This window comes from Felis catus, chromosome B4 (assembly GCF_018350175.1).
Source record: "Felis catus isolate Fca126 chromosome B4, F.catus_Fca126_mat1.0, whole genome shotgun sequence".
NCBI lineage: Eukaryota > Metazoa > Chordata > Mammalia > Carnivora > Felidae > Felis > Felis catus.
In genome coordinates, this window is record NC_058374.1 from 128,159,712 (window position 1) to 128,187,627 (window position 27,916).

Sequence of the window (27,916 nt, forward strand, 5' to 3'; positions counted from 1 at the left end):
CGAGATCGTGACCTGGCTGAAGTCGGATGCTTAACCGACTGCGCCACCCAGGCGCCCCTTACATTCTTTTTTAAATGCCCGAGTGAGATGTGCTATATCACCCTGACCAAGGTTTTTTTTTTTTTGGGGGGGGGGGCAATGGGGAGGGGGGCAGTGGCACCTAACACCCAAGGATCCTGGAAGATGCACACATTGCATTCAGACGTTTTGCTGGAGAAACATAGGTGAGAAGCAGGGCTGTCAGGATGTGCTCTGGTGTGACCATTAATCAAAATGCTCAAACAAAAGTAAGGAATGTAAAAGAAAGGTACTGCAGAAGAGCCTTTCTGAGAAAAGGAATCGTGCTGGAGAGGGGGGGAAAAAAGATTTGTAACAAATGCAGCCATTTAGTGAGATTAATGAAAGGAGAAACCACTTTGCATGGCGGTCAATCTTCAATAATTTAAGGGTAATCGAGACTAATTTCAAGGTAATAGGAAAAGCTACCCATGTCTAAATTTTGGCTGAGATTCCTTTGTGTGCTAAATGGGCTAACCCTTGTGAAATCTGAGTATTACTGAGCATGGGGCAATTCCAGAACCTTTTGGTTCCTATTTCATACAGTTGTATGGCCAGGCTCCTGAATCGTAGAATTGGCATGCAGATGACGGAGACCAGCAGCAAGAAGATGTTTCTGCTCCAGGAAACTAGTTAACGGTAAGCAGAATGATGACAGATCCAGGAGAGCAGAATAAACAGAAATAAAGTACGTGCAAAAGAGGAAATTAATAAAAATCCCCATGGACCACACAAGGATTGATAGAATCCTTGCACTGGAATGGGCAGAAATTAATTTCTCTGACCCTGGAGCACTCCCCCATATGTGAAAATGCATCATCGCTCAGGAGCTGGGATACGGACTACAGACTGCAACGACAGAAACAGAAAAGCTCTATAGACCTACAAGCTGAGGTTCTTTGCGCACACACACACACACACACACACACACACACACACATGATAAGGCATATGTACATATATGTATACTTACGTACACATATATGATACGTATCTGTATACAGGCACAGATATAGAGACCTCATACTGCCATATTTTAGTTGCCCCAGTATATATGTGGAGGAGAGACAATCATCCCAGGTCCAATACTACTTAAACTGAGTCTGAAACAGACCCATGTCGAGCTGAAACAAACACTTGGTCTTATAGAAAGGGACAGCCAAAGTCCAAAGCAAGAGGCCTAAGTTCAGAGAGGGTTCAAACAACATGAATGGACAAAGCATCATGTGCACACAGGAACCAGGCACTGCGCTAAGGAATTGACGTGCAGTATTTCCTTGGCAGCAGGTGGTGTGCCTGGCCCTATACGGCATGTGAAAACTACCAGCTGATATTGAGAAGTTGTTTGCTCAAGGGGTCAGCAAACAGCACAGCCGAGATTGAACCTGGTATGGTGTGACTTCAGAGGGTAAACTCTTGATCTCAAAGCCACTTTTGTCGGTGGTGAGGCCTGGATGGTAATTCAGGTCTCTAGACTTTGGGCCTAAACGTTCCTTCTTTCACACCATTATGAGTGGCTTTTCCAGTGCTAATTGAGGCATCGAGACCTTGAGAGATAGCAAATCTATCCATGCCAGTGGCTCATCCTGGACATCTATGAAAAGGTATGTTCCAAAAGGCAGAGATGTGGTTTGGTTTCACTGCTCTTTTTTGAGGGGCTCAAAGAATCCCTAGCACATGACGGGTACTCAGCATACATCTGCTGGCTGGCTGAATGAAGGAAGGAATATCGACAGCAATTAGAGAATAGAAAGCCAGGACTGTCTTTTCCAGAGCGCTGCAGCTGGACAAGAATTCTGGGCTCACTCAGCACACATTCAATAATAAAATTAGAAATGCCATCCTTGTTTTGTAGACTGAAGAGCCCAGGTAAGGAGGTGGGGGTCTCCTGACTTAATCTGCCTGGAAGGGAGTGCAGAGTCCAGGAACAGGCATTTGCCAAAACACCAGGGTGTCCCGATGTGTACTTCACAGATGAACGGTGCCCTGAGATACTTGGTGAAATGAATGAATAAGTTTGTGAAATTCAGTGCATGTCAGCACACACAGGGCTCTGAGAACCCTGAAGTCAAAAGCCAGGTCACCTTATGTTTAATCCCCCACTCCCTCCAGCATGTCTGACCTCAGAACCGTCCCACACCACAGCTGCAAACTCAATGGCAGGAAGTAGTGTGTTTCAGCAGATTCTTAAAATTCAGTGGCGACTTTGGCCTCTTACGTGCCAACACCCGTTTTCTGTTTCATAGTCAAGGTCCTGAATCTTACAAATGGCACAGAGTCTGAATCAGACTCATGGAGACCAAGAGGAAGAAATGCTTCTGCCTGAGCAGATCACTGATAAAAGCAGGCAGAGTCAAGAGCAAACCCTCGGCCCTCTCTTGAACCCTCACACCTGGTTTGGCTTTGCCAGAGGGCAAAAAGCATCCCCACACAGGCACTCCACACATACCAAGCAACAAAGGTGTGACTGGCACTGGGCGAGCCCTACAGAATACACAGAGCAGTGAGCAGCTCGGATCGAGTCCCAGCCCTCCAAGAGCTTACACTTCACTGGGGTAAGAACAGCAATAATGATGAACCATATGTATGGAGAGAGTCAGGTCTTTGAGGCAAAGGGTGTAAGGGAGAGTGTTTGCAAAGGCAGGGAGTGCTATTTGGAGGAAGGTGCTCAGGGAAGGCCCTTCTGCTAAGGTGACGTCTGAGCAGGAACCTAGGTGGGCCCTAGGGTGACCTGGGGGCACAGACTTCCAGGCAGAGGGACAGCAAGTAAAAGCCATGAGGCAGGTATGTGCACACTGTGATGGAGACACAGCAAACATCCAGATGCTCAAAGTGTGGCAAGCATAGGGGATAAGCCCCCATCCCAGCACCCTTCCAGGGCTGGCCTCATGGTCTTATGACCCATTTAGCCACAAAAAACCCAAGCTGCACTTGGATTAACACTCTGCTGTCACCATTCTGAAATTCCTAACAGTTCTAGAAAGAGGAGGTCTTACGTGTAATTTTGCAATGGGCTCCACAAATTACACAGTCAATCTGCTGCTCACAACACCATCCACAGAGGACCGGCCAACGTTACCCTCAAGACCAGTGCCTGTATCACTGGGGGAAGTGCTCCCCACTTTGTCCTGTTTAAGCCCTTTTCTCTCCCACTTACTAGACAGTGATGACAAGAACCCCACAGAAGTCCACAAGGGGGGGGGGGGCACCATCATTTTTTTTTTTTTAATGTTTACTGGAGCTTTAAAAAGAAAACAAACACTCTTGTGTTGGGGCCCAGACCTCCAAAATGTTGCCAACTCTTTATTATCTGCATTAATAAGGGGAATACGGAGTGTGAATAATTCAAAAGAAGTGATGAAAATCTCCAGTTCTTGAAGGTAGCATGTGGCTTTTTTTTCTTTCTTCCCCTGCATAGTTTCCTTAATTGTGAATAAGCACTGCCTGGTAATCCTGAGGCGGTACAACCTGAGCTACGGGAAAGCGAACTCTCCGTTACTGAGCAAAGCTGAAGGATGAAAAATTGCGAGGTGGTTACAAGCTTACTTCCCTCACCACCAACTCTCCCCTTCCTCATGATCACCTGTCAAGTATCAGGGGCACACTCTCACATCCGTGACAGTTTCCGTCTAAGAAATGACAACCCATGTGTGACAGTGCCACCAAAGTTGCACCTAATACACAAACAGTTCTGCACATACCTTCTGAGGGTCTGAGAACTACCATAATCTATGGACCCCAGGTAAGAGCCCCTCCTCCCCGGACTTAGGAATGGGGTGCATGGCAAGGAACTGGCCCAGCACCCAACTGTTGTATCACTAGACGCAGCACACCCTGGGAAGGAAGGGGTAGATTTGGGTCAGCCACAGTGGCTTCTTCTACAACAATAAGGCCACAAAGTTGGACCCCAGCAATTAGGTCCAGGAGATTACAAGTGGAAGGTGACATTCCTTACCATCTTTAGATAGACTTTTTATTACTTGGGGCTCTCTCTTCCCAAGGCAGTGGGATTCAGGATAGGACTTAAGGCTGTTTTTATGGCCAAGAAGACAACCACAGGAGAACTTCGGGCCTTTAAGTGAAGGAGCTGGAACAATGGCAAATGTGCACTGAGCATCTTTTGTTAATCACTGTTCTAAACACGTAACATATATTATTACCTCACTGGATGGTCACACTAACCATATGAGTTAGATTCTGTTACTGTCATCCCCATCTTATACATGAGGAGACTGAGGCCCAATTAAGTTAAACCACCTGCCCAAATCACACAGCCGGTAAGTGGTAGGCTCAGGACATGGAATGCTGGCCGACGGGTCCTTCTCCACTAGTGTTGACCATAACAGGATCCCACATAAGTTCTACCCACAGGGACCCTCCTAAGTCAGCAGGCCACGGACAGTTCTCCAGGACAGGGGTCGATGTGTGAGAAATGAGGCTGACAGTCCACGGTAAAAAGAGTGCCAGCTATTTCCTGGGAGGGTCCCTAAGAGACTGATTCAGACAAAGGGATACGGCTGGGGGTACTAGACAAGGTTTAAAATTCTGGTAATAATCTGATATACCTAGCAAGAACAGACACGAAGAAAAATTCCATTTAGTCAGCTGGCTGTAACGTGTTTTAGGAAAAGGAAAATAAAAGGTTTCACTTGCGGCCACCTGATACCACAGTCTAAAGGGACTTTGGCTTCCACAGGAAGAATGAAATCCCACGGATATGCCTAAGCTGCTGAGTGAAAATCCAACTCCTCCTGCACACTGATCTCTGGCAAAACCCTGAAGGCCTCTGAGCTGCCCACACGTCAGGAGGACACGTGTGCTCTAGAGAGAGGTTCACCCCAAGGAGACCGGGGAACTCTGGGAGGTGGATGGCTAAGGCACAGATTCTACCCCAGACACAGAGGGCCCAGGATTTTGCAAGTTCTAATGTTAAAAACCACTCACGCCAGCAGGGGGCACTGTTACCTCTAAAACTCACCTGAAGCTCCATCCAGGTCCTGAGGCAGGTTACCTGAGCTGATAAAAGGAAGCCCCAGCCAGACCCTTCAGGTTTCATTCATGGGGCAAAGGGCACATCTTTCACGTTCCATATCACAAACTAGGCTCCCCATCTCCCACCCCTGAGGACTTTACTTCCTACATTAAAAAAAAAAAAATTGATGATTCCCTTCCCAAATTTCTTCTAAATAGTTGCTATTTTTACATCTTCTCTGCTCTACTGAAGTCCGTCATTTAACCAAAAGAAGAAACAATATTTTAGAAGTAAAGAACAAGGGGGGAAGAAAAGAAACAACTCATTTCTTCAGAGGCCTGATCTGGGATGGCTACATCACTAGCCCACATTGTTTTTAATGTCGGACATAAAAGACAACATTTCCAAGTTGTGTTCTGAAGGAAAGGGGGATTTATTTCTTGGTATTTATTTAAAGAGCATTTTCTTTTCCTTGGGTTAAAAAGTTGCTCCAGCTGGCTTTCCCTTGTCGAGAGGCTTGTCTCTCTTGTAAGAGACCGTGATTCATCAATTTCAGTAGTTCTTAAACTGCTGTGAGCCTGAGCCCTGCACACAGGGGTGATAAAATGTAGTCTTCTGGATCCCACAATTGTGCAAGGAACATCCTCCGGGCTTCTGCATTTCTAACAAGCATGCAGGGAACTCAGACCTCTCTCTGCAGAGCGCAGCAGTTCAGAACTGTCATCTCCAACTCACGCTGCCCCTGACACATGTCCAGCTACTCCCTGTGCATTAGGCTGAAGCACAGTCCACTCTCCGACTGCTTCTGCAGTCCACAGTGGAGTCCTAATCCTGGGTTTGCTCTGCTGGACTCCCTATGGTTTTCTCTGTATTTCTGTCCTGGTTTCTGTAATGCTCTGTGAAACACAGGCTGCAGGAAATTCACGGGATTACTGTGCAAAACACGAGCTATCACTTTGTGACTTACTTCGCTCATTTGTGAAAGGCAAGCACTGAGCGCTAAGTGCCCTACACTTCCCTCCTTGTCAACTGAGGGAGGGCATCCCAACCTTCCCAATTTACTCCCATCACTGCACTTGCCAGCACCTGAAATAACTGTTTCTATTTATCTCTTGCTGGAAGGTAAGCTTCCGGAAGCCAGAGCATCTGACTTTGAGTCCTTAGCACTTGCCAAGTAGAGTCTTGATGAATATTTGCTGGTACTGCCTGCCTAACTGAAGATGAGATTGAACTATGAGTTATCTCAGGAATGATGATGAAATGGTGAAGAGAGAGCATGACAGGGCATATGCGGTTCTTAGAGAACTTGTCTCGGAAAGAACACACTGGGACCCGCACTGCTGTGTAACAAATCACCCCAAGACGTACTGGCTTCAACATGCAGGTGGACCACGCATGGTCTCATGGCTGAGTTTGCTCAGCATCTGTAGTTGGCTCGTGGATCAGCTGGGGTTGGCTACTACGTGATGGCCTCTGCAACCCTCATAAGGCAGCTCAGGCGACAGGGACTTCTCTTCGCATGGTCTCTCACCCTCTGGCAGGCTGGCCCAAGTGTGTTCACGTCACAGCAGAAGGCAGCAGAGGGGTGAGCCCCAAAGCTTTCCAGTCCCTGCTCAGGTTGAATTTGCTCCCATCCCATGGGCCAAAACAAGTGCTAAGAGCAGCCCAGATTCAGGAAGTAAAGACAAACTCCTCCTCTTGATGGGCGGGGCTGCAAAGCCGTGGTGCAGGGCATGCGCACAGGGAAGGAAGGAACTTGTGGCTATTTCTGCAAATGTGCATGCGCGCACACGCATACACAGGCACGTTTTTAATTCGCATCCTACTGCTGAGTTGCAGCAGACACATTGCTGGGAAGGGTAGCCCTTGGCTGCTTAGCCATGCTCCAGCTATAACTGTATCACTGGGGAAGGACAAAATGAATTTTCTGTGTTCCAGGAATTTTGTCAGTTCTGCCGAGTCGCCCGTTCATACTCCCACCAGAAAAGCCTGAGAGGGCCGCTTTCCCACAGCTCCGTCAACAGAATGTGTTAAAGAAATTTACAGATCTTTGCAAATCTCAGATTTTAAAAGTGGTATCTCAGTATAGTCTTATATGCATAACTGTTTGTTTTTTTAATTTTTGAGAGAGAGGTTGAGTCTCTTTTTTATGTTTAGGAACCACTTGTATTTCTTCCTCTGTGAATGATGTGTTCATATTCTTTGACCATAGTTGTTGGTCTTTTTCATGTTAATTTCTAGGAGTTCTTAGCATACAATTTTGAGATTAGTCCCTTGTGTGTGACATGAGCCAAACAATTTCCTCTTGGGGAATCTTGACGATGGACACCACACAAGCCACCAGGGGCTGCCTTCTGGTTTGAAATGACACTATTTGTCAGAAGCGCAACAGAGGTTACACCTAGTTAGACGCTAGGACATTATTTGCCCTGTCCATCGCATCATTTACTTTTTTTTCTGCTTGCAGTACTATTTCCTTTTTTTCCTCCCAAGTTAAAACAAAAACAAAAACAGAACCTTTTTTGGTTTGAAATAATTATAGATGTTGCAATATAGCACAGGGACGTCCCATGTACCCTTCACACAATTTCTCCCATGGTGATGTCTGACATTAAGGACAGTACGATATCCAACCAGGATACTGATGTTGGCACACTGTGTGAATAGCTCTGTACCACTTTATCATACACGGAGAGTCAACTAACTACCCAGCAGTCAGGAACCTGACCTGTCCCATCTGACTGCAAACACCTCCCTGATACTGTCCATTGCTTTCAAAACTGTAGCTACTTCCTTTTACTCTCTCATCCCTGGCAACTGCTCATGCCATTTCCTTTCTAACGTACTTATTTTTCTTTGTGCCCTCATCATCTTCTAAAATCTCTAATGCTCCAAGTATAGGGTCCCATGTAAAATGTGTTTACTTGAACCTGGGAAACTACCAACGCAACCCTGGGACCCCAGAACGTCTGCGTCATCATCCCGTTCCGTGTTCTCTCGTTCCCTCCAACATGCACCCTTCCAGAGTGAGTTCGGGTGCCAGACAACTGCCTTCATCCCAAAAGCCTTTCAGTCAAACCTTTCTCTCATTCCAATACAGACGTGAGCCTCCTAGAGGTCTGAAAAGCCACTCCTGCTTCCTGGTTGGCTGGAGTCACTGATCTACCAAAAATCACAAGGTAAAGCTAAAACAAAACAGAACACCTTCAAATCAAACAGAAGCCATAAGAAAAGCTCAGCCCACTGTCACTAGGCATGGTCCAGAGAGCCCTTTCTCTTCCAGTGTCTCTACAGGGGAATTTATCTCTGGTAGAGGTAGTTTGTTGTGGCAAAGAAACCTGGCAAGAGGGACCCCAGGGAATTCTGTCTGAAATGCAGTAAGGCTGCTACCACTGAGGTGGTTTTGCATTTGTCGATTTAGCACACAGACCTTCTGGTTTAGGAAGGGTCTAAATGCTTGTTAATCTTTTGTTTAGAATCTTTCCATTAGAGAGTGTGGTGTTGTCATAAAGATGAAAGTCCTACCTCAGTTGAGACAAATAATAATTAGGGCAGGGAGAAAGGAGGACAAGAGTCAGAGCTGACCCCGTACTGCAGAAGGTCTCATTACCTGCTCTGCCATCAAGAACAGAGGGACCCTTGACCTGCCGGCTCTAACAGGCTCTGCTTAATCCTTTAGGATGGAGGCCCAGAGAAAACACCTTCAATGAAAAACAGTCTCCTGGGCAAATCAGTGGCCACCTCAGGGCCATGGTATCAGCACGATTTGCAGCATAGAAGGTGTGACCTCCGGTAAGAGATTGGAGGTATTATGAACCTTGATTGTAACTATTGTACAAAGTAGAGAGACGGAAGCCGAAAGCTGCAGGAAATAGCCTCTCAAGCAATTCTGCTGCATGCCACTGAAGAGAAAGAAAAACAAATATAAGTGATACATGATGTGTGATCAGGATGCAGGCACCCGTCATGGAAATTTACCTTTTAGATACCATCCTGCCTTTGCCTCACGGCTAAACAACTTCATCTGTCCCAAGGCGACCCCTAAGCCCTGGATCCTCTGTGTCTTTTCCCATCACACTGGACCCACTCACTGTGTCTGAACTGGGCCTCAGAGTGGCTGCAGTGATGGAGCAGTCTGCAGCTCTTTGTTCCACATTCGTCACCTGTGTTTCACCTGTCTGATTAGCTGGCTTTCAACGAAGACACGGGCGTTGGTATTCTTAGCACACGAAAGGCTAGGTCTAAGATACAGGCTTGCAAATGGGACACTTTGGAAAACAGTTTGGCAGTTCCCCAAAATATTAAACAGACCTTCTGTTTAGTATATTCCCAAGAGAGCTGAAAATACATGTCCACACAAAAACGAGCTATGCAATATTCATAGCAGCATTATTCCTAAGAGCCAGAAAGTGGAAACAACCCAAATGTCTACCAGCTGATGAATGCATTAAAAAATGGGGTATAACCCTACAATGGAAGAGGACTTGGCCATAAAAAGGAATGATGTACTGATACATGCTACAACGTGGATGAACCTTAAAAACATGCTAGGCAAAAGAAGCCAGAAAAGATCACATAATGTATTATTCTATTTATATGAAACAGACTAGGTGAATTCTAGATGCAGAAAGTAGGCTAGCGGTTGCCATGAGCTGGCAGGGTGAGGAATGATGGGGAGTGACCACAAAAGGCTGAGAAGTATCTATTTTGGGGTGATTAAAATGTTCTAAAATTAAAAAGTTCTGATATAGTTGCACAACTCTTTGAATGTTTGACTATGCTAAAAATCACTGCACTACATACTTTAAAAGGGCAACTTTTATGGTATGTGAATTATATCTTAATAAAGCTGCTAAAGAAAAAAAAGAAGAAAAAGATACGGGCTTACCCAATACAATAAAGACCCCATGAATGAATGCCTGCTAAAAAATTACTACGAGGGGAAAAAAGTCAAAGCAAAGTTAACTAATATCTTTCCAACTTTGGAAGATGAGCTAAAGTAATTGCTCTCTCTGCTATGTATTACAAATGATAATAAAGAGCCCCAAGTCCGTCTTTTAGTATCTCCTCCATTCACAGCACGATCCACCGCTTAATTATTCATTTTCTGATATTCAGGAAAATCAGACGCAGTGAGATGAAGTCAGCTAGTTCCTAAGAAGCAGAGCTGGTATCAGAACCTGGTCACTTCATTAACCATTTATTCCGGAAGGATTTATGTGCCTACTATGTACACAGCACATGAAGTTCTCGGTCTTCAAGGGCTTCTAGTCTAATAAGGGAGATGTGAACATTTTAAATAACACAAAGCAAAGCTCTTGAGGAGGCCGGTTTTAGAAAGAGATGGCAGTGAAGTAAAGGAGAGACTGACCCTGCTTGATCTGGAGAAAAACAGAATGTGCTTCAGGAGAAGGTAATGCCCAAACCAGACTTAGGGTCCGGAAGCACTCATCAGATGAGTAAAGCCCAGTGCAGGCGTCTGTTCACAATACAGGTAAATTCCCCACATAAGGGTCTGGCTTGACACGATCCAGGGAGAGCAGCGACAATGGGGCCCCAGGAAGAGTTCACACGGAAAACGCTGAACACAAGTTCTTAAGTTGCAAAGGCCGTTCTGATCTTTCAGGGCAACTGATTTATACTGTTTTCCTTTACTCTCAGGAAACTTGCATTTCCTGAACTCCTTTCTCTTCTCTTTGTATACTAATTAATCAAATACTCAATTAGCCCACCATTCAATTAAAAAAATAATCAGGCAAGGTGCTGGGACTGCACAGATACAGTCACAGACTTGCTCCCATGCAGCTCACAGTTGAGTGAAGAAGCCTATCTCAAAGCATGACCCAAAGATTGCATCCGTGTGACCCATGAAGTTGGGTAAAAATATGGATCTCAAGGTCAAATCCTGGTAGGTCTGGGGACCTGGACCTGGAAATCTGTTTTCCTAAGGAAGCCCCACATGTTTCTAGGCTGGTGGTCCTCAGAATGCACGTTGACAAACATTGGCTCAGTGACAATGACACTGACACGTGGCAGGGGCTCCAAAGACCCAAGTAGGTGATGTGGTGGGAGCACCAGGGGACATTTACCTTCAGGGAGATCAATCCTGACATGACTCTTTCTTGGTGAGAAGTACTGGGATGGTGGGCAGCTCAGAGACCACCTCAAAGATGAGCGTCAACTTGAACCACTGTCGCCATTTCTCCACCATCAAGATGACTTAACATGCCCCTGTATCTGATGTGACACCTCCTGACCCAGCTTCTGAGTGCCACAGAGTCTGCGGTCCCCTGGCTCCTCTGTGGAAGGTACAACCATCTGCCCAGATGCTGACCCCATTCAAGGAAAGTGCCAACACAAAGAGAAAGTGACTGACTATGTGGGTGAAAGGAACTGTAACTGCAAGAGGGAAAAATGAGAGGAGAGAGAAGGCCCAGAAAGGAGAGGAGGGAGAATGAGCCGGTGTTCCTAAAAGACAAGTCATACCCTACCCTAGAGCAGGGCTAGACGTCCGTAGGCAGAAACGCAGTTCCCATATGGAAGAGCAGAAGAACAGCTTTGGTGCCAAGATACTTCTGAGCTTGAACAACTAAACAGCTGCATGGGAGCAAGCCTGTGACTATATCTCTGCATCCCCAGACCTCATCTGCTGTATTTTTAATTGAACAGTGGGTTAATTGACTATTTGATTAATTAGTATACAAAGAGAAGAGAAGGAAGTCCAGGAGATAGAAAGTTCTAGTTTCTTAAGAGTAAAGGAAACAAAATAAATCAAACCGATTTCTGGACTTGAACAAATAGCTTAATCTTTCCGAGGCCCCCAAATTTTCTGCTCTGTAAAATCAGTATATTAATATCGATCTCAGTCTATTGGAGGAATAAAAAGAAAAGTTCTAGCAATAGATCTTTGCACAGAGTAATTAATGTACCTCCTTTCTTCTCCTTCAAATTGTGGGTTTCAGAGGGTCAAATCTCATACAGTTTCCAAGATTAATAATAGCAGATAATTTAATACATGTCTACTAAATATGGGGCACTATATTCAGTATTTACATTTGTGAAATTCTTTAGTCTTATACCCTTACTTTCCAAGGTGGAGAGGTTCATCAACTACAACAATTATTGTACACCCACCATCAAAAGTTACAACGTTCCATCTCCCTTACCCAACTCCCTAAACATGGAACGGTGAATATCTTCTCTACTCTCTCTCTCTTTTTTTACTTCCCCAGTATCTTTTCTACCAGCCATGTCCTACCAAAAAAGAACTCTCTGAAGAGTTGGAGGAAGATGAACTTCAAATGGTATCTTGCGTGCTTTTCATTAGAAGAAATATCAAACCCTCTTTAATACCTGGCTCATCGCCACTGAGTGTTGTGATGGCCTCCTGCTTTATCAACCCAACCTCAGGTTGGGTGGCCCCTCAGGTTGAACCAGCACCGTGGGAATCACAACTCCACCACTAAGGTCCATCCAAATGCAGTAGCTAAGAATCTTCCTAATTTACTGTGGATACCTAATTACCTACAGGAATCCAGTCAAGGGCATTTACCAAGTGGGCACCTGGAGCCAAAAACGATAGTGGGCAATGAAGTACACAGGTGACAAAAAGCAGCCTAATGTGTAGAGCTGTTGGCAGGGCAGAGAGCACTAAGTACCCCAAAGGAAAGACGACATAGTTCACAGCGGTGGAGGTTCTTACTCTCAATGAAAAGGTAGGACTTCCAGAAGAGAAAGGATTTTCGCCTTGCTTTATCTTTCTTTAGAGACCCTGGAGTAAAGATAAGATGGCCTGGGCCATGGCAGCCATCTTGCAACCATGAAGCAAGAAGTATGGAGACAAAAAGCCAACACACTAAGAATATAAAAAGATGGGAAGAATCTGGGGTCTTGAGGACACCGTGGAGCTGCTGCAAAGGCCCTGGGCTTCCCTACCTCCTTATGGCTTAAAGCCCTGTCACTTGCAGCAAAAGCTCACCTAACTGAAGTGACATATATAGCAACTGGCCTAGAACTTGGCAAACCAAAGATGTTCACTTCCTGTAGGGCAAGACTGTTTCACTGAAGCATTTTTTTTAAAGCTATCAGATAAGCCTCCTAATGGCACTGGTTTTATATTTTCCCAGCAAACTAAAAACGAAGACCAAACAATCCAGGGGCAAAATGTCCTTTTATCCCAGGTCTCATACGACCTCAGCTCACCAGTATTGAGAAGTTAGGTGTGTTTGCTCTCTTGTGCCCCCTGAAGTCAACTGTGTCCGTCTCATAGTGCACAGACCTCACTCCGTACCTATAGAATCTGAATCTTCAAGCACGGGACCCATGGTCTGAAAGTTCCCTAGGAGACAGACTTTGAAGCACATCCAAATTTGAGAAATACCAGCCTGCATATGGACTCAGATTCGGATATGATCATTTGGTTAGCTGGCCCTTTTCTCCGGACTGGAAGGACGCTACTTATTGTCTGGCCATCAGGTACCACCCTGTGCACAGCAGGAATTCAGGCATTGCAGAGACTGGCCATCCTGACTTTCCACCCGGTCATTCAGGGCACATACAGGGCACTGAGATCCAGCCTCACCCTGACCTTCTAACAGACGTTCCAGGCTGGGAGGTTGGAGGCTCACGTGTCCTGATGGTACGTCAGCATCTTCATCCATAACCTGAGACCTGACCCCATCAAGTCAGAAGCGCTGCCCGTGTGGACAGCTAGACACACATACAGCACTATCATGCAAAGCTACATCAATTAATCCTTCAACTATCCTGGGTCAACATCATTGTGACTGCCCCTTCCTTTTGAGGAGCCTAGAGACTGACTCACTGGCTCAAGGTCACACAGCAAGAAAATGGCAGAGTGGAACATGAGTATGGTCCTATGCTGGTTTTGTGATCATGTGCTGCCACCCCAGACAGAGATCCTGGTAAACGTGGAATCCCACTTCCTAGAGGAATTCAGACATTGGGCCTGACGGAGGTAAGCCTTGCAGGCAGCCATGAAGCCAGCCGTTAATTACCTGAAAGGACATCATCAGAAAATCAATCAGCCTCAGCTCTGGGTCTTGGAGGACATGACTCTAAACAGGGAGAAGAAGACAGGCAGTGGTTTAGGCTTATCCAAGCTTTGCTCAAGATGTCCAGAAGCAGAGAAGATTGTCCTGTGAGGTTAGCTTCTTTCCAAAGGATGCGTACAACAGAGGCTGAACACCTTACTTGCAAGGCAGGGCTTATACGGAAGGGTCTGAAGCCTTAGGAGTGCTGACATGATCCAGAAAGCCATTTTAGCGTAATTGTGCCATGAACTTAGGTGTAGCAGTGGTATCCAACTCTGATATGCTTGGCACATAGTAGGTGCTTAATTAATGCTTATTAAATAATGAATAAAAAAACCAGAAATGAAGAGGGCCACATATATCCTTTAACTCCATCACATGCTAACTGTATTAACCTAAGTCTTCCTCGTGTGAGATCTAGGAACTTGTTAATCTCTTTGTGTCCCATTTTCCCCCACCTGTAACACCTGTTATACTGGTCTCTGTCCCCACAGGCTCTAGGATGGGTTTGTGCAGGCAACAGATAGATGCACAGATGTAGAAGTCCTGAAAAGGGGGGAGACTAGGAGCCCCATCTATTCAGCCCCTACTCTTGTGCTGGGTGCCACTCTGTGTATGTCTCATGGAGCATCTCCAATAATCCAGAAACTAGTTACTCTAGGGCAGAGATTTTTCATCCCCAATTTACAGATAAAAACACTGAGGTGGACTGAGGTGGTCACTGACCCAAGAGCAGACAGCTGCTAGGTGGCCTGGTCCTTGTCTGCAAGTGCTTATCACTGCTGGCTTAAGTTCTGGGCTCATCAGCCCCTCCTGATATTTCTAAGACATGACATTAAGAGTGTGCTGATTTTAAGTTTATTTATTTTGAGAAAGAGAACGTGCACATGCATGAGTGGGGCAGGGGCAGAGAGGGATAGAGAGAATCCCAAGCAGGCTCCACGCTCAGTGTGCAACCCAACACGGGGCTCGATGTCGGGAACCATAAGATCATGACCTGAGCCAACATCAAGAAGAGCTGGACACTTAACTGACTCAGCCACCCAGGCACCCCAAGACTATGCTGATTTTCAGAATGGAAAAGAATTCAGTCCTAAGACCCTTTCCCCTTGTACATACAAGAGGTATATGCTAATTTCTAAGTGCCAAGCACAGCGGTCAGCACAATTGGCCTGAAAATGACTGCCGGATAACGCCCAGCTATTAATTCACTAGGAATGGACACGGAGAGCACGAACTCGTATACCGAAGAGCCAGCACAGAGCAAGATATGGCATAGGTTAGAGCTCAAGACATGCGTTGAACTCGAATGCTTGGTTTCTTTCAGTGGGAGAAAAAAAGGTAAAAATATTTAGAACAAAGAAACATCAAGCAGATGTATCTGCTGTAGGGACAGACCATTTTAGAGATGGGGGTAAGAAAAAAAAAAAAACAGTACATAATTGAGCATCCCAGGAAGAGAGAGGGACTGAGGTCCAGCCACTGAGCACGGATACTAGTCTTTTAGGAGCTAACAGATGTTCATTTTATGGGCAAAGACAAGAGCCGTTTGGCCTTTTTAGGTAGCTATAAAAATCTGGATAATTTTAAGTTATTCTAATAGCTGCCTGACAATTTTATTAACATCGTCAGCTGCTGGGTGGCCCTGTCCATGCCTGAAGGAACGAGCCCTCACTTGGGATTATTCTTATCAGCTGTGTCCTATTCGGAACACCTTCCTGGTTTTAAATTAGTCAGAATAAGAGGCTGTCTGCCCATGTGGCCCCTTCGAAACTTCACGGCAGGCTTTCTCTCTGGGCATGCAGTCCCCTTTAAGAGGCTGACAGGAGCTTTAAAATCAGGCAGTACTCTCCGCACCCCGGTTTCCTAATGTAGTGGGTGTAAAACACCCAGACTTCGTGGACTTTTACCAGCAATAAGCAGGATAATGTAGAGTTATCCCAGAGACTGACACTTGGTGTTCAATAAGTTGTTAGTTTGTGTTTTCTTCTCATTAGCCCAAAGTCATTTGAAAGAACCTAGGTGGCGAGGCTCCCCATTCAACAGGGACATGAAGCCAAGAATTTTTCTGACTACTACTACTACTTATTATTATTATTAACAAAATGTTTACGTCATCCTGTGTCAAGAGCTATGCTAGATGTTGGTGTTACAGGATTTAAGCTCCCAACAATTTCCTGAGAGACTAAGTACTGTCATCCCCATATTCTTTACAAGAACACAGAAGCCCAGAGCCATTTACTAACTTTCTTAAGACCAAAAGTTACCTGAGTGCTCCTCTTCTCCCTCATCTCTGTTTCTTAGGTATTCCTTTCATTCATCTGTCAAAATGGACCTCTGGCTTTTATATTAGAGATTTTCCTCTGATGTGTACTGACTCTTCACAGTAGATATGAATGAGACACTAAAAATGGCTTGGCAGCTTTGAGTTCACGGGTAAGCTTTTTAAAACTTTTTTTTAATTAAAAAAAATTTTTTTTAAATGTCCCCCCCAGCTTTACAGAGATATAACAGACATGCACCATCAAGTTTAAGGTGCACAGGGTGTTGACTGGATACGCCTATAAATCGCAAAATGACTATCACCAGAGTATCAGCTACCAACTCTATCCCATCACATAATTACTATTTCTTTGTTTGCGGTGAGAACATTTAAGATCTACCTTCTTAGCACTGTTCAAGTATGATACAGTATGATGAGCTAGAATCACCATGCAGTACATTAGATTCCCCAAACTTCTTAATCTTGTAACTGGACGTTTGTGCCCTTTGACCAGTATCTCATGTGGGTGGACTTCCTGGCTGTTGGCCTTCACTAAAGGGTGATGAAACAAGTATTGGTCTCTTATTAGGTCCATTAGTCAGGGTCCAGTCAAGGAAGAGGAACCCCACCCAGAGGAACCTTAGTAAAGGGTTGCTAGCTAGGTATGGGGGGGCTGGAAAAGCCAAAAGGAAAATACTGAAATGTCACATAAATAGCACCTGTGACAAGTGCCATTCAGAGAGCCAGCACAACAAAGGGAAGTGAGGAATTAGGATTACTAGAGTTTAGGAGCTAGGAAGGGAGGCCCCCCCCTCAGACCTGGGGCCCAGGCCCCTGAGAAGGAGACACCACAATGTGGGTGTTGGGAGGGGATAGACTAAAGTTGGAATGAACTGCACGCCCAGGTGAGGAAGTCCTGCAAAAAACAGACTGTCGATAAGCAGGAGCAAGCCCCTTCTTCTCTCCAGCCTTAGTTTTCCTCTAGTGCCCTATTCATAGAACCTCACAGGAGCCAAGGGCAGGACTAAAATGTTAGCAGAGTCCCAGCCCCAGCATTGCAGAGCAGAGCACACGAGGCTGGGTTTGAAGCTGAGAGTAGAAACTTAAAATGACCTCAAGTGAGCACACGGGCTGTCCTAAACGTCAGTGCCAGACTCTTGGGCTGGGACCTTTCCCCACAGACATCAAACAATTTCTTGTCTAGAAGGACAGGAAACCTGCCACACATATTCTGAGCTCTGGGTAGAGGAGGAGACTGAGGGGTCTTCTCTGTCCAGGACACAGACTTGGAGGCAATCTCCCGACATTCACTCCAGCGTCCAGTCCCAACCCCATGTGTGCGTGAAGGGGGTGGGTGGCGTCAGAGCTATGGGGGTGCAGTGCCCCCCATCTGCCTTCTAGATCCCACAGTTACTGATGCCCTTGTCCGTTCTCCTCTCTTGTTATCTCTGTTCTTGTGAACTTGTGTCATTTTTTATTCCTTTCCTTCCATTTTAGTAGACTTTGGGAGGGTCCAGAAATAAACACATGTGTTCAATCTGCCATGTTTTATAATTCTCATTAAAAAAAAAAAAAAGTATGTGTGGATCCCTTAAAACACGTGTGCAAACCAAATCTATCCTCTGGACCATCATCTGCAACATCTGCAAGGCCTCACAACGCTGTCCTATGAATAAGGGAAAGCCAAAATAATTTGGGTCATTTTGCTTGGGAAGAGAAGGCTGAAGAACAAATTAATGGTAGGGAAGAGACCATTTGAGGACAGTGTGCAGCTGTTCTCTTGCTCTGCGAACAGAATTAAAGGGCATGAGCATAAAAGTATGACAGGAGGGATGTTAGCCAGACAGGAAAAACCCCTTCTCACCTGGATTACTGTGGGGCCCACACTGGTCTCCTTACCTGCTGCCTCTCCCTCTGTTAACGGCCTTCTGTGCTGTGCATTTCCCCTCTCTGATCTGGAACCTCTAAATACAACAGAGCATGCATCCAATCGTTTATCAATTAATTCCAGAATGCAAAACATGCCAGGGCCGTGCCAAACGCTGGGGAGACAGGGATAAACCCAACAGATATGGTCCCTTCGCCTCAGTGCTTGGTGCTTCGCTAGAAACAAAGACAAGCCAACAAGCATGGTAGCAAAAAGTCATTCTGATCTGTGATGAGGTCTCTTATTTTTATCTACTTCCACAAATAAATCTTGCCTACATGCCAGGGAGCTGGCTAATCCCCGTGTCCTCACCAAAACACAGCGTGAGGTTGCTGCTGTCAGCATGATTATTCCCATTTACTCCCACTTTTACACACGCGGCTTAAAGAAGTAAATCCCAAAGGCCATCTAGACACTGCATTAGTTTCCTAATTGCTGTAACAATCACCACAAACTTAGTAGCTTGAAGCTAAATGTATTACCTCACGGTTCTGGAGGGAAGCACGGAATCTGACTAGGCGACCATCAAGGAGTCGGCAGGGTTGCTCTCTTCTGGAGACTCTGGGAGCAGAATCGGATTCCTTGTCCTTTACAGCTACCAGGGAGCCCACGTTCCTTGGCTGGTGGCCACTGCCTCTGGCTTCAGAGCCATTACTCCAGTCCCTGCTTCTGTATCACATCCTTTCTCTCCACAGTCAGATCACCCTGTCTCTTCCTGGAAGGACCCTCTCCGCTGTTTCTACTCCTAACGCCTCTGACACCAGATATGTAGGACCTTTCCTCACACCAGCCAACTCTCCAGATACCAACCATCCTACAGCTCAGTTCGATTCTGACACTAACTACCTGGAGTCAGCACAGACCCACAGCGTTAAGGGCTGAGTCCCACAAGACTGCCCCACTTCAGACACAAGTCCCAAGTACTGGGTCCCCAAGTTACTCACACTTCTGTCCAAAATGGCTACAAAGTCGAGGGTTCCCACAACCCTCACTGTTCAAGTTCAATCACCTGCTAGAATGACTCACGGAACTCAGGAAAGCATTTTACTTTCTTACCACCTGCTTATTATAAAAGGTTTAACTCATGAATGACCAAACGGGAGAGATGCATAGGGCAAGATGCGTGGGCAGGGGCATAAGAGCGTCCACGTCATCTCTGGGTGTGTTACCCTTCCGGCATCTCCAGGTGCCCACCAACCTGGAAGCCCATCAACTCCCAGGGTTTGATGGAGGTTTTGTCACATAGGCATGATCGATTAAATGACACGCTGGTGATTAACTCAGCCTCCACCCCCTTACCCTTCTGGATGTAGGGGGCCTGCAGGGGAAGGGGGCTGAAGATTTCAATGCTGTAACCATGCCTTGGGTCTTTCTGGCTACCAGCCCCATCCTAAAGCTATCTAGGGGCTCATTAAGAGTAGCCTCAATAGAGTAAAAGACATTCGTATTACCCAGGAAATTCCAAAAACTTTAGGAGTTCTGTGTCAGCAACTGGGGACAAAGACCAAATATATATATTTTCTATTATATCACAGACACTCCTTACATTTTTAGCTCACCCATTATCTTCCAAGATAACCTCTCCATCTCAATACCCTTAGCTTAACCACATCTGCAAAGTCCCTTTTGCCATATAGTTTCATTTCCACAAGTTCCGGGTATCGGGACGAAGGTATCTTTGTGGGCATTATTCAGCCTACCACAGGTAGAAAGAAGGGCCTGAAATTCAGACCTGTGTTTTGTGCCTCAAGGCCGAGTGTTTAACCACCTGCTGTGTATGCCAGCTGCCCCATGAGCCCGGAGCTTAAGCCCTAGCCACAATTAATGTCCCCCAAATCTACCCCGCGGGACCACTCCTTTTTGCCATTTCTAAGAGGTTCCTTTTGCCTGGAATTACCATCTGCTTGGCCCCTACAAATTCCTACTAACCTTCAAAGCCCAGATCGAGTATTTCCCTTGTGTGTTTGCCCCTGCCACTCCCGACCAGAACTGGTTCTCCATCTTCCATGTCCACACAGCACTTTGGTAAACTCCCTGCACGAGCAAGGACCACATTACTTGACGGCTGCTTCTCCTCCCCCTTCCTCTTCACTTATACAGGAGTTCCTTAAGAACGAGGATGCCTTCCCTTTCTTGTGCACTCACCATATGATATCTTCCATGTCCACCATTACTAGGCACACAGTAGGCACTGAGTACGTGCTCCTGAATTGCAGTTAGTTAAAAACAAAACCAAAAGCAAATGAATTGCATCATCCAAGCGGATTGAGCCATCTTCCCCAAAGGTTAATGAGAAAAAAGAACCGAGCCACCTTTTTTTTTTTTTTTTTTTTTTTTAAGATTATTCCCCATCGATTTACTGAGTTCAGTGCTGAGCATTACACTAGCAGCTAGGAAGAGAGAGATGAATAAAACCCGACACCCGCCTGGGAAGAAAGGACAATGAGATGTATGGGGTCCCCCACCATGTGCCAGCCACCGTGCTGGATGCCACCCCACACGTTAGCTCACTGAAGTGGAGGTCGGCCAGACAAGAGGGGGAACAGACTAAATGAGATCCCCGTGGCCTCTTCCAGCTCATGCATTCTAGAAAATGAGTTTATGATCTCCTCTCTGATTACTGGCAGCTTTGCTGAATTTTAGAATGCTCAAAACAGAGTTAAAAGCCATCTTACGGGGCGCCTGGGTGGCGCAGTCGGTTAAGCGTCCGACTTCAGCCAGGTCACCATCTCGCGGTCCGGGAGTTCGAGCCCCGCGTCGGGCTCTGGGCTGATGGCTCAGAGCCTGGAGCCTGTTTCTGATTCTGTGTCTCCCTCTCTCTCTGCCCCTCCCCCGTTCATGCTCTGTCTCTCTCTGTCCCAAAAATAAATAAACGTTGAAAAAAAAAAAAAAGCCATCTTAAGAGAATTTCCAGTCCAATGTTTTTGAAACTAGGGTGTGCCACACATTAGGGGGGTGTGAAAATAACTTAGTGGGTTTCGACAAGCATTTTAAAAATTAAAATCCTTTAGATCGATCAGAAGTATAAAAATTCGCTGAACATTAGTAAGGTATTGTTTTATGAAGACACTGTGTTTTAGTTACACAGCTGTGTCTGTATAATGTGTATGTGTATACATATATAGACACATACACGCATTTTCCTTTAGATTGCGATGTAAGATATATTTATTACTGTAGGATATAGTCAAAAAGGTATAAAAAGTACTGATGCTCCTACATCTATACTTAGATACAAGGAGCAAGAAAGGCTGGGTAATGGATTCCTGTCAGCTCTGTTAATAAAGGGCCCGACAGGTAAACTCCCCAAGCCCATGGGCGTCTGCACTTGACATTCAGTCCACTGCCGTTCCTGAGAAACGGGATGTCCTTTTAGTAAAGGAGCCAGTGGGGTTCCCACGTGAGCCCCATGGGGAAAGTCACCCACAAAGGTATGTCTTGTTCTATTCCCTAGGCTGTCCTGACAAACTTACATGGAAAACCTTTTAATAGTTTACAGTGGGATTTCCTTCTGATTGTCACAATCAAGATAGGATGAGCCAGAAATGGTCTAATTAAACCCCCTGAACTCCTAAGATGTGGAATCCTGAGGAACAGGTCACAGGCTTTGAAGTTATGCTGACCTCAGATAAAATTCCCACCTCAGCCACTTGCTGGCCAGGTGGTGACCTCAGGTGCGTCGGCTGCACTAGGGAAGTGGGCCCAGTGTGAGGGGGGCACCCCTTCAATCCTGGGAGGGCCTGCACAAAATACAAGCTCAGTAAACACCAACATCTCCCGCCTTCCACTCCCCTTCTCTTTCTACGAATATTTGCAAAGAAGTTAAAAAATAACCACATGCCAAGTACACTAATGAGTCAAGAAGAACAACTGCTGAGAAAATAGCATTTCTCCTCCTTCGGCAAAAGCAACAGAGCCACGTGAACCTCCATTCTGTGGCTGGGGCGCCGTATGCCTGGGCCCTGCCAAGTCCCCCCGGCGCTGTGTGCCAGCTCAAAGTTTGGAGTTGACCAAGCGCCAAGCCCAGCTCGGCTGTGTGCGCTCGATCCTACGAGCAAGCCCAGTCCTGACCTTTTCTGGTATTTATGATGTCGGATTGGATTTTGATCACTGTTTGAGCTCTTGACACAAAATAAACAGGTTGGCACTTTTCCCTGGGAGGCATGAGTGCCAGGATTCTAATCCTGTCTCCAAACACTACCCTGCCTCACCACCCCACGACAAAACAGCCACGACACAATGTCTCTTTTGCAACAGCAGCCAGCAGACCCCGGGGCCGAAACTTTCGAGCAGGGAGTCTCAACCTTGGGGGCACAGGAGACTTATAGAAGGGGCTTGTCAACATGCTGTATCCAGAGCCCAGACCAGAGATTCTGACTTGGTTGGTAGAGAGTAGGTCTGGGCACTGCTCTTCTTAGAAAGCTCCCAGCTGATTCCAACTTGAAGCCAGTGTTGAAGAACACTACATTTAGGAGAAGGGAAGGGAACAGAGAGGTACATGACTGGGTTCAACCCTCAGGTCAGCCCCTGTGAACTGGGGAGAAAGTACTTGGTTTTCGTAGCAGGAATGTATAACAGAGAGATGTTAACTGGCTCATCCAAGATCACACAGCCAGGGCTGGGACTTGAACACAGGGTTATCTGACTCTCTGCAGCCATGACATTGTAGCATGAGGCTAAGTGAGCTTCATATGTCAGCAGCCTCAGGACTCCAAAGACAGGGTGAGCATTCTGCTCTTCTTGAGAATACCAAAAACCATTGGAAATGGCCCAAGAATCTAAAACAGAAGGCCTGGATTGGCAAATAATAACACAGCCATACCACAGGATATGAGGAAGCATAAAAAACAACATGGCACATCACACTGGAAAACGGCCGCAACGTGTAGTTAAGGAGAAAACACAATAATGTGCAAACAGTATTACAACAGGATCCTAATTTTATACAAAAAATAAACAATTTTATGTGCATGGAAAAGTGTCTGAAAGGAAATATACTATAATGTTAACACTGAACTCTAGGTAGTAGAAACACAGGAGGAGTTTTATTTTCTTTGTGCTGATACGGACGTGCATTGTTTTATTCATGACACATACATATAAAATGGATCAGTGTAGTGAACCTTAATGATGCCCACGACAGAGCAGTCTGTTTGCGAAAGGATCTAGTAAATTCTTGTTTTTGCCTCTGGAGATGAAGCTCTTTCACTATTACAATAATGCCCAGAGGGCGTCTTTATGCTGCCTGCACCCTGTCCTGACTAGACTTCTCTTCTTACTGTTTTACAAAGAAAACATATTTTCTTCCTCAAAATGTGAAAGCAAAAACAACAACAAAACAAAACAAAAACGTAGAGCCGAAGTCATGGGCATCAGTGTGCCTCTAAAAACCTAAGTCAGAGGAACAAATGCTATAGGGATGGGCACCTAGCATATGCCGCAATGGAGAAGCATCAACAGGTATTCAAAGCCCACCTCCCATCATTGGTGCTTCCACACCTCTCTCCAAGACAGAGGCCAGAACCTGGTGTGGGTTTGGAAGCCCACTGTCAGGAGCTTCTCGCTGGACTGAGCCAAGCCAGCTAGTCACCATTCACTGTAGAAGTTCTAGATCCTCATGGGAACCCTACTTTGGGGCTGACTTCATTCTCCTCACTGGATCTCCACTCCTGTCTTAAACTGTGTTTCATGCCTGCCTTGAAACTCACTGCTTCAGGTCCCCTTGGAGACTCCAGGGCAGATGATTTCCTACTTTATAGGAGCAGACAGGGGAAAACCAACCAACCAACCAACCAACCAACCAAACAAACAAACAAACATTATTCTAGAATCCAAGGAGCCACAGAAGCTGAAGACCTAATTCTGTTTATTCAATAACTAATTTTTTAGCATCTCCTAGGCTTGGATTGGGATACACCTTGAAGGTGGTCTCACAGGACTTGCTGGTAGATAAATGTGGGGTCAAGGGAGGCATGAAAAGGACTCATGTTTTCTGTGATTCTGGCTTTGCCTCTAGCCATGTGAATTTGTGTTAAGATTCGCAGACCTGAAAGGGGCATTGAGATTGTCCAGGCAAACTCATTCATTTTACAGATTCATTTCTGCATGAGGTACTCAATAAATACTTATCAAAGAATTATCCTTGGGTCAGAAAGGTAGAGTGACCTGCCTAAGGCCAGTAGTAATGACAAAACAGAGACCTGTACCTAAGTTAAGTTCTCCTGCAACTGCATCTTACAAATTAAAGACCTTCTGGACCTCTCCTTACCTTTGCGACAGAAAGCACTAAACTAGCTCACAATCTCTTAACATCCTTCCAGTCCCTATTTCCTCCATGTGAGCATGCCAGCAAAGCCACTACAACACTTCCTTTGTTTTCTACTGCTTCCATACAAGACTGGAAAGAAAATGCATCTTTCAACGTGTCACCTTTCCACTTTGACAAACACTGATTTATTTTTTAATTGATGTCCCAGGAAGGCACACACCTAATCTGCTTGAATGATGACATAGTTAATTAGGCCAAACAAGGAAGAATGCCCAGGACAGAGCCCAAGCGGGAGGCACTACTTACTAGAAGCTATGGCCAATTTCTCAGGAAAGAGTAATTTGTAAAAGGGAAGATCAAGGAGATATTCAGTTAGGTCAAACTTTTAATTTAGGTCACATTTGAGGATAAATCGGCTCCAAAATCTACCTTTTCAATCTAGACAGAATACTCCTCTAAAAAACTGAAGAAAATCTGTTCATGTGCCAAAAATTTACCATGTCTATTATAGGCTAGTCCTGGTCACCGAGGAAGACCCCATTTGAGACAAGGAACAGTGATGGGGATATGTGGTAAAGAAGTTAAAAAAGAACATTTTAGGTAGAACAGGTTTTATTGGCCAGTGTGCTTCTTAAGACTGTAAGTGACAGAAATTTAAATTGACCTAAGAAATTAAAAAAGGAAAATCTGCTTCAGGCATGGCTGGAACTAGGGACTATAATACAATGTAATCTGGAATCGGTCTCTCTTTTCAGGCTCTCAGATCCGCTTTAACTCTCAGACAGAAAAGCTGTGCAGGAAAGAGGCACCACAGCCGGCCCGATACTTTTCTCTTTTAAAAGGCCTGCTTGCCAAGTTAGGCCTTGGCTGGCACCTGTGAACCTGGGTTCCAGGAAGGTTCCCGCTCTTCCCTGGTAAGAATTGCCCATTGTCTAAACTGTGCAAACATTATGGTTTATTATGAACACCTGCTTTCCTTCTGGGAGTCTGGTATTTTGGTATGGGCTAGTAGAAGGTGCCTACATGACAAGCCCCCAGTAAAGATCCCAGGTGCTAAATTTCTAATGAGTTTTCCTGGTGAAGAGCATTTCACTAATGTCACCACAACTCATTGCTAGAGGAATGAAGTGTGACCTGGATGATGGCACTAGGAAAGGACTCTGGAAGCCTGAGCCTAGTTACTCCTGGACTTCACCCATGTACCTTTTCCTTTGCTGATTTTGCTTTATCTTTTCTGCTAAAGTTAGTCATAGCCATGAGTATGACTCACGCTGAGTCCTGTAAGTCATCCTAGGAAATCACAGAATCTAGGGGAGGTCTCAAGGAGCCCCTGACACAGTGGCAAAATGACTGATGGAAGTTCCAGTCTCATCTCCTCATAGTTTAGCGACTGGAGTGGAAAATCTTTTCCAGAAGTTCCAGAAAAAATCCTTGGCCTCATGTTCTGATTGGTTCAGCATGGGGCACATAACCACCCTGAACCAATCAATCACTAGAGCCAGGGAGATGGCTGGGGTCCTGACGCTGACCAGAACTGGCTCATGCCCTTACTTTGCAGCCAGGGATGAATTACCACCCCTGAAAATCAATTAAGACAAGAAGACGCAAGGTTTTCAAAAGAAAAAGACATTCTGCCGATGTTTATGGAAGGGGGACATGGATGCTGAGCAGACAAACAGGACCTCTACCACAGTGGAGCATAAATGCAGTATATTATGAGGAAGCATCTGCTACCATTAAAACATCAACCTCCGGTACTGACACTAGCACGACCATATCACACGTAGAAGAGTTGAACTCATTTTCTCACCCAGCACTATGCTTCCTCTTGTATTCACACCCAATCTGCTAAATTGTGAAACAAGAGTCATCTACAAATCTCTCTCTTGTATCACACTGTATCTGGACATCCATCCATTTCTAATTGATTCTGTCATTGCATCCCACCACTACCTTTGTCCAGGCAATGATCATTTCTTACTTGGATTACTGACATGGCCACCTAATTGGATTTTGCTTTTGGTTTTATACCATCCAATTCATTCCCCCACTACAGCACATCACCTTTTCATACTGGGAACTGACTGGTCTGACTTGGTCAATCTTTTTAGAGACAGTCAATGGATTCTCACTATCTTCTGAATAAACCCAAACTCCACAGCATGGAATGCCAATGCCAGCCCCCACCATGACCTAGCTCCTGCCTACTTTTCAATCTTCCATCACATTTCCAACCCATCCTCCCATGCTCCATTCTTTGTACTAATTTTCCAGCCACAGGGAACCCCCTGAAGTCTAAAGAACACGCCATACTGTTTCATGTCTCATGACTTTGGCCCATTCTGTTTTCCTGCCTGAAATGTCCCATTCCCCTCTTCCTTCGTGGAGATACTCTAACCAATGCACAAAACCAATTTATCTTATGATGTAGGTGACGTCTTTCCCCAGTCCCCAAACTATTCTCTCAATGGTGGCGCCACTGTGCTTGGTACATGCCCTCCTATCTCTGCCCACAGTCCTTTCTCAGGAGCTGTGTGCCCTTCTAATTCTCAATGAGAGTGTCCTCTCCCTGAAGGCAGGTGTATCACTCACTATCCTCACAGCTCAGTACCAACAAGGAGCAGGGCTGAAAACCTGTGGGCTTATTGACAAAGGAAAGAGGCTATCATTGTGGCCCTGCCATGTCCGAGTGAGGTGACTTGGGTCTGTTATTTAACCTCTTTAAGTGTTGGGTTTTCACTCTTATAAAAAACGGAGATTGGACTATCCCTCTGTCAAGACTGTTGTGATGAAAGAAGCATATGTATGTAGAGCATCTAGGCTGCATGCACAGTCTGGACTGTACCAGGCAGCTTGTAAAAAGGCAAGTTCTGGGGCACCTGGGTGGCTCAGTCGGTTGAGTATCTGACTGTTGATTTCAGCTCAGGTCATGATCGCAGGGTCATGAGATTGAGCCCTATGTCCAGCCTGCTTAAGATTCTCTCTCTCTCTCTCTCTCTCTCTCTCTCTCTCTCTCTCTCTCTCTCTCTCTCTCCCCCTCTCTGCCCAGCTCATTGGAGTTCACTCGCTCTCGCTCTCTCTCCCTAAAATAAAATAAAATAAAATAAAATAAAACAAAATAAAATAAAATAAAACAAAATAAAATAAAAGATAACTTGCCCCCCAAAATGTACCGTACTAATGTAAGATGCTAATAATAAGGGAGAGAGGGTGCAGGGCGTACAGGAACTCTGTACTAGCTCCATAATTTTTCTGTAACTCAAAAATTGTTCCAAAATTTTAAAGTTCACTTAAAAAAAAAAGTAAGTTCCATCCCTACCAACCAACCCTCCTCCTTCCCCTTCCCTCCTCCCTGCTCCCCCCAGGCCCTTCAAAG

The 27,916-nt window shown here is 45.5% G+C and overlaps 1 protein-coding gene and 1 long non-coding RNA gene across 7 annotated transcripts in view; both read right to left on the reverse strand.

The window, feature by feature from the left end:
• The window catches only part of LARGE1 (LARGE xylosyl- and glucuronyltransferase 1), a 544,237-nt gene that overhangs the window by 189,127 nt on the left and 327,194 nt on the right, over positions 1 to 27,916 (reverse strand). The window lies entirely within an intron of this gene.
• LOC123386725 lies at positions 127 to 27,523 on the reverse strand. The gene is made up of 2 exons (XR_006601086.1): positions 4,013 to 27,523; positions 127 to 3,565 (listed from the first exon to the last, which is right to left on the reverse strand). It is a non-coding gene; the product is annotated as an uncharacterized LOC123386725 (long non-coding RNA).